This window comes from Polypterus senegalus, chromosome 8, assembly GCF_016835505.1.
Source record: "Polypterus senegalus isolate Bchr_013 chromosome 8, ASM1683550v1, whole genome shotgun sequence".
Classification (NCBI taxonomy): Eukaryota; Metazoa; Chordata; class Cladistia; order Polypteriformes; family Polypteridae; genus Polypterus; species Polypterus senegalus.
Genome location: NC_053161.1, coordinates 168,659,969 through 168,668,021, shown reverse-complemented (window position 1 = coordinate 168,668,021; position 8,053 = coordinate 168,659,969). Strand labels below are relative to the sequence as shown.

The 8,053-nt window shown below is 47.9% G+C and overlaps 1 protein-coding gene across 1 annotated transcript in view; it reads right to left on the bottom strand.

The window, feature by feature from the left end:
• The window catches only part of LOC120534479 (zinc finger protein 585A-like), a 349,597-nt gene that overhangs the window by 53,754 nt on the left and 287,790 nt on the right, over window positions 1-8,053 (bottom strand). The gene's annotated exons all lie outside the window — the stretch shown is intronic.

Here is an 8,053-nt window from a genome sequence, read left to right as displayed (position 1 = left end):
GCCATGTGGCAAACAATTCTCGCAAATTAGCAATCTCTAGAGACATAAAAGAATTCACACAGACGAAAAGCCGCATTTCTGTTCTGAATGTGGGAAGCAAATCTCACAGGAGCCACAGGAGAGATGCTGTATGGTTGAAATTAATGTGGGAAAGAATTCTATCACAAGAGTACTTTTCAGAAATACAGCCGAATTCACAGTGGAGAGAAGTAGTGGCTTACTACAGGGACAACTTTCCTGATCCCAAAATCCAAACAAGCAATTTACATTTATTTACAATATTTATGATACAATTGGTTCCATTTCTTTCTTTTTTTTTTTTTCCCCACTTGGAGAACAGGCAAGTCAAGGGACAAACTCAGGGTCACACGATGTCAGTAACAGGATTTGAAGCCACATCCTCAGGGTTTCATCTCCAAATCCTTAACCACTATGCCACACTGCCTGTTTTGTGGTCCAGTAGCCTGCCTCTCCAGCATCTACAAACTATTCATAGCAATAGACGCAAAGTGAAATGACATACATCTGAACCATAGTATCTTGATGGCGGTAACATAAAAAGGGAAACTAGAGAAAGTCGTATGGGACAAAAGACCAACTACTACTGGACAAAGTGATCTTGGAGTGCTGTAAAAGGCAGAAACCTTAGTGTGGCGTGGATTGATTTTTCAAAAAGCATCATATGACAATGTTTGTCACTCTTGGATCCTGAAATGTCTACACCTATGCAAAGTCCACCACATTCTGGTAAGTTTCATCTTATCTGCTATGCCTCACTGGCAAACAGCCCTGCAACTTCACCATAACAAAGGACGGATCACTATCCCAAACATAAAAATAACAATTGTCCTTTAAACTTTACTCTTTGTATCACAGCAGTATGTTTTACATGAAGGAAGTTTACTTTAAATAAAGCTGTTTTATTATATAACTCACTTATTGAATGGAAGAAAGAGTTTGCTTCTGGATGTGACATTTGATGATAGACTAACTTGGAAACAGCATATTATTTAAATTGTACAGAAAAGTAACGGCACAATAAATTAGATGAGATGTGTATCAGGGCAATCATGGTGGACAGAGAGGAGTACATTCTATATGATGTACACAGCATTGATTAGGGCTGGAATGGATTATGGAAGTCGGGCATATGGCTCAGCGTCAGCTACATTGTGGACTTTATTGGATAAGATTGAGTACAAAACAATTCAAATATGTTTAGGGGCCTTTCCTACCACCCCAAATAATGGCTCATTATTGAAAATGGGAGAATTACCATTGGGATTAAGGAGAAACTTACTAAATCTTAATAAATGTAATGTATTTAAAGCAAAAACCAGGGCAGCCAACAGAAGAAATACTAGAAGATTGGTGGGAATATCAATATGGCGGAATAAATGTGATTCATTTAGTAAAAAAAGTTATGAGACTGGTGGAGGTTTATTAATTAAATAATTATGATATTGCAATGAATAAGTTTTCCATATGGCTGCCATGGTTATTTGATGAAACCAATTATTGATTATAGAATAAGGGAAGATATAAGCAAGGTAAGTGCTATTGCTTGGAAGAGTCAGCTATTAAGTAATTATTTGGAAGGAAAGTATGCCACTTTTATTCATATTTATACTACTGGACCTTGAAGACTCTTTAAATAATGGAGTAGCTTCTGCTTTTTAGTGTTAAAAATACAAATATAAAAATGGCTGTTAAAATATATGATGTACAGTATTATCTATCAGTCTTTACAGCAGAAATGATGGCTGTTATTCATTTTTTAATTGAATTTATTGAAAGCAAGTAACATTCCATACAGACAAGGCCAACTTAACAAAACTAAATTCATTTTAACTCCTACCCAAGAGAGAAAGAGGAAGGCCAACAGCCAAAGTAAAAATTCCTGCTATAGAGTGGATAAATGGTGTAAGGCCTAGTAGCGTTGTTATATTGACAGGCTCCCGATCATCATTGAAGGCCTTAGAATCAATTAACAGAAGTGACCTTTAATTAAAAGTTAATCACCTCATTACTGACATGTATTTAAATAATATAATTATAAAATGTTTGTGGATTTCTGCACTCAAAGGACTGTATGGCAATGAAATTGCAGATAAGCTGGCTAAGAAAGCTTATGGTGAAACAGATACTGACCATATGATTCCTTTAGGTAAGTGTGAATTTAACTGTATTATAATTAAAAAGGAGTTTATAAAGACTGACAAAACAGTTGAAGGGTGAGTAGGCTCTGGGATGCCATTGTCTGTGTTGGAACAAATAACATAAATAAAAGGTAAGCTATCAGTTCTGCAGTCAAAATTTAAAGCCAAGTTGAGATGTAGAATCGATAAGGTCGACTTCTCTGTAGGTCTTCTGTGCCGCTCAGCCATCCAGGTAAGACTGAGGACATGAAACATTTTAACACATGGCTCAAACCTTGGAATAGCATAGAAAGGTTTTGGTTTAAGGGGCATTAGGACTCTTTCTGGAAAGATGGCACCTGTTCTGCTGTGATGGCTTACATTTGAAAAGAACGGATACCAATATATTGAAGAAGGATATGAGTAGGGTCGTCGAAAATTGGAGGGCAAGGGAGTTTAGGAAAGGCCAGGTTTACGATTTCACATAAAGGGATGAACAGTGGTGGAATAACATACTGTACACGTAGGAACTTCATTTCTTGCCCAAGGTTATTGACCTTATTTAGGGAAGAGGGTTGCCGTTTATGTAAGATAGACTTTTGTTCAAGTAGCTGGTGAGCCACTACTTGCTGAATTTGTTTGTATTTGATTAGAATTCATTAAGGATAGAGGCCTGATATTGAGACTGTGTTATAGACCTCCTCCAAACGGACACAGTCATTCCAATATGAATCTTTTCAATAATATTAAAAATGACAAGTTTAGGATTGAAGTTATAATCTTAGATTTTGATTATCCAAGTATTAACTGTATTAACCTTAGAAAAATGGAAGTGCAACTGCTGGAGTTTTCAGACCTAATCAGTGACACTGTTTTGAGGGACAACTGGTCTCGATTTCATATTTTCTATAACCAGGACAGAGCGGAGGGTGACCAATGTGGTCAAGTGACCATAAGAATAAGAAATCAGGAAGGGGGCAAATAGTTTTTCACACCACTGTGTGTATATATAGATATAGATATAGATATAGATAGATTTATTTTTATATATATATATATATATATAGTGAACTGGGACCCGGACACAGGCAGACGGACAACATAGTTCCACCACACACAGTTTATTATACAATAATATTTACAAATTTGTGCTCATGTGCACCCCCAGTGCCTCCAGCACCGTTCCCCCAAATGTCCAGGCCTCGCAGTCTCTGTGCCTCTCTCCTGGCCGCCTCCCGTCCTCTCTCCAGTTCTGTCCTCTTCCACCCGACATCCACTGCTGACTGGAGGGAGACAGCCCCTTATATGGGAACCGGATGGGCTCCAGCTGCTTCCCGGCAATCAGTCATAGCCACACCCCAGTGTGGCGGAAGTGCCGTCTGCGCACCGAAAGCCATCCGGGTGTCCCCTGTCGTCTTCCCCCCAGCACTTCCTGGTGTGGTGGAAGTGCTGGGCTCCAGGGATATGCAGGCATTGGGCGCCGCCTGGCGGTGGCCACAGGTCCCTACAGGGCTAGGCTTCCATGCCCTGTACCCGAGGTCCCCAACAAAACCAGGACGGACGCCCCCTGCGGTCTGGAGGAGGCACAAGCCCTCCTCCGGTCCTCCTGGGCGTCCCAGCCGGGGACCACAGTGCTCCACCGCTAGCGAAGACACGGGTCGGCGACACTCCCGAAGGGCAGCACGTCCCCAGAGAGGGTCCTACTACGTTCCCAGGGTCCAACACGGCCCCCTGGGACACCCTTTTTCGGCACCCCCTCCGACGCCAACGTGCACCGCTCTCGCCCCGCCATCCCCACAAGCCGGGGCACCTTCAGCCTCCAAGCGGGGAGTCCTCCCGCGGAGCGGCCCGTTCCAGGAGGGCAGGTCCCATACGATGTCGGGGCTTCGGGCCTGTAAAAAGAGAAAAGGGAGGGCCAGAAGCACTGCCAGGACACTCACCTTAAGCGTCCTGTCGATCTCTATACTGGCAGTGCTCTTTCCCCCCCACCGACAGCCCACGACTTGCCTGTTTGGCTCCTCCGCTGCAGGTTCCATGCCCGTCCTTCCGATTTCAGTGGGACCGCTCTCACAGGTGGCTCGCCCAGCCACCCAGGGGATTCCTTCTGCCTCCACAGAGGATGGCCCTTCACCGGACGCGCGCACCGAGCGCCGCGTCCCTTCCTATCGGAGGAACCGGCATTCACCCCTTGGTTCCTCCTTCTCTTGGGCGCCCTGATGGTCTGGGTCTGAGCATGGCGAAAGTTCAAATCCAGCCCGTCTGCGTCCATGCAGAGCGACAGGAGACTGCTGCCGGCTTGGCGCGCAGGGCGCTAGGACCCAGGGTACTCATCAGCCACGATCCTGCCAGCCCCTGCGTTCTCGCTCTCCTTGCCTCACAGACAGTCTGCACCGTTGCGTCTGCTGTGGGGGGATCGCTTACTTGATGCCGGTCCTCCTTAAAGTCGCGGCCGATCCCCCTTTATGCTTTACGGGGATGGCACAAACTACCTTCCCCGCGATGTCTTGTTTGCCAAAGGCTCCAGTGTCGCGCCGATCCTCCGTCTCACGCGGCATCTCTCCCGACGCGACCACCTTCCCCTTCAGCTGCTCCAAGCGGATAACAAAAGCACCCAGCACCTGTAACAAAGGCAACTCGGCGGGCCGAAGGGACTCCTCTGGCTCACGCTGGGCCGCTGGCGGAAACAGAGAGGCAGACAGCAGTTGGCTTACCAGTCGATCAGCCCCACTCATTGTCTGCCTCCTGTGGGCCACTCCCTCTGGCCCAATCGGGGGTCTCCTAGGCACGCGACTGGCATTCCTTGGTCCCGCCTCCATCCAATCATTGGCGGGCACACAAGACACACCGGCCAATCCCGTGCCTGTCAGCGGGCGGGACATCCAGGCCACGGCCATCTTGTCTCCCCTGCTCTGGGTGCGGTGACGTGCCTCCTCGCAGCCGCAGCTGCGGCGATTCTTCGAGCCGCAGCGGCTCCGAATTCGCAGCCTCCTCTGCTGCCACCGTCGCGCTGCCGACAGCCCGTGGCCCGCCGTGCTCCTGCCACGGACGCGGATCCGGATCGTCCCTACCTGTACAAAACAAGGTAAGTGCGACCCCGAAGGGCCGATTACTGCAGGGCACTCACCTCCCGGATCCCGTCACTCCAAGGCCCCTGCCTCGGTGTGGCCTTCTGCGTCGCAACGCCGGCCTGGCCGTCCTTCCCGACAGCGCAATCCTTGGAGCCCGCTGCGCTCTGGCGACGCCCGTTCTTCTTCCTCCGCACCCGGGGAAGGCCTTTCTGTGGTCCGGTGGCGGTCTCTGGGGTTAACCGCTCCCGTGGGGTTGTGCACAGGCCGCTTCGGCGGCGAGTGTGTGGGGTCCGCTATTTGTTTGAACACTAGGTGTACTAGGTGGAACATCCTGTCAGCTACGCCACTGTGAACTGGGACCCAGACACAGGCCGACAGACAACATAGTTCCACCACACACCGTTTATTTTACAATAATATTTACAAAGTTGTGCTCATGTGCATCCCCAGTGCCTCCAGCACCGTTCCCCCAAATGTCCAGGCCACACAAGTCTAATGCCTCTCTCCTGGCTGCCCCCCGTCCTCTCTCCAGTTCTGTCCTCTTCCACCCAACATCCACTGCTGACTGGAGGGAGACGGCCCCTTATATGGGAACCCGGATGGGCTCCAGCTGCTTCCCGGCAATCAGTCATAGCCACACCCCAGTGTGGCGGAAGTGCTGGGCTCCAGGGATATGCAGGTATTGGGGCGCCGCCTGGCGGTGGCCACGGGTCCCTACAGGGCTGGGCTTCCAAGCCCTGTACCCGAGGCTCCCAACAAAACCAGTGTGTATTTGTGTGTGTGTATATATATATATATATATATATATATATATATATATATATATATATATATATATGTGATGGATGGCCGGCCAATACCCCCAAGCCGCCAGGTGGAGCCCTCCTTGCAGCGTGGAGGTCCCCAGAAGACCAGCAGGGCATCATGGACATTGGAGTTTTTATGCAAAGCCCTGCTGGATGCCGTGGGGCCACAGGAGGGAGCTGCGGGAGGACCGAGGGCTTCTTCGGTGCCCTGTGACCCGGAGGTTCGTCACAGGAAGAGCGACGGACTTCCGGTTTGAAGAAAGGGACGATTTACTCTGACCCGGAAGGAATAAGGACTTGTGGACTATTGGGCAGAAACACTTCCGGGTCAGGAGATATAAAAGGACTATGGGAACTCACAGACAATGAGCTGAGCTGGGTGGAAGGGTGGCAACGCGTCTGGGAGCTGGAGGATTGTGTATTAATAGTTTATTGGTATTTATATGAGTATTGTGGTGGAGAGTGTGCTTTGTGCACTGTGGAAGAAAAATAAAGTCAATATTTGGACTTTTACCTGGTGTCTGGAGTAGTGGACAGGGGTTCAAGGGAGCGAGAGCGCCCCCTATCGTTCACTATATATATATATATATATATATATATATATATATATATATATATATATACTGCTCAAAAAATTAAAGGAACACTTTGAAAACACATCAGATCTCAATGGGAAAAAGAAATCCTCCTGGATATCTATACTGATATAGACTGGGTAATGTGTTAGGAACAAAAGGATGCCACATTGTTTGATGGAAATGAAAATGATCAACCTACAGAGCCCTGAATTCAAAGACGCCCCAAAAATCAGAGTGAAAAAATTAGGTGGCAGGCTAGTCCATTTTGCCAAAATTTAATTGCAGCAACTCAAAATTGTACGCAGCACTTTGTATGGCCCCTGTGTTGTTGTATACATGCCTGACAACATCGGTGCATGCTTCTAATGAGATGACAGATGGTGTTGTGGGGATCTCCTCCCAGATCTGGACCAGGGCATCACTGAGCTCCTGGACAGTCTGAGGTGCAACCTGGTGGCATTGGATGGACCAAAACATAATGTCCCAGAGGTGTTCTATTGGATTTAGGTCAGGAAAGTGTGGTGGCCAGTCAATGGCATCAATTCCTTCATCCTCCAGGAACTGCCTGCATACTCTCACCACATGAGACCAGGCATTGTCGTGCACCAGGAGCCACTGTACCAGCATAGGGTCTGACAATAGGTCCAAGGATTTCATCCTGATACCTAATGGCAGCCAAGGTGCCTTTGTCAAGCCTGTAGTGGTCTGTGTGACCCTCCATGGATATGCCTCCCCAGACAATCATTAACCCACCACCAAACTGCTCATGCTGAATGATGTTACAGGCAGCATAATGTTCTCCATGGCTTCTCCAGACCCTTTCACTTCTGTCACGTGCTCAGGGTGAACCTGCTCTCATCTGTAAAAAGCACAGGGCACCAGTGGTGCATCTGCCAATTCTGGTATTCTATGGCGAATGCCAATCGAGCTGCATGCTGCTGGGCAGTGAGCTCAGGGCCCATTAGAGGACATGGGGCCCTTGGGTCACCCTCATGAAGTCTTTCTGGTTGTTTGGTCAGAGACATCCACACCAGTGGCCTGCTGGAGGTCATTTTGTAGGGCTCTGGCAGTGCTCATCCTGTTCCTCCTTGCCCAAAGGAGCAGATACTGGTCCTGCTGATGGGTTATGGACCTTCTATGGCCCTCTCCAGCTCTCCTAGAGTAACTGCTTGTCTCCTAGAATCTCTTCCATGCCCTTGAGACTGTGCAGGGAGACACAGCAAACCTTCTGGCAATGACACGTATTGATGTGCCATCCTGGAGAAGTTGGACTACCTGTGCAACCTCTGTAGGGTCCAGGAAATGCAATAAGCTCCAAACTCACGCATATACGTATACATTACGACATGAGACTGGATAAGATACAATAAAGTACAGTACTTACCATATACTCGTCATCTGAATAGGTAATGATTGCTTCATTATTTGCGAGTTCTTCTTCATCTTCCTCTTTTTGTGATGGC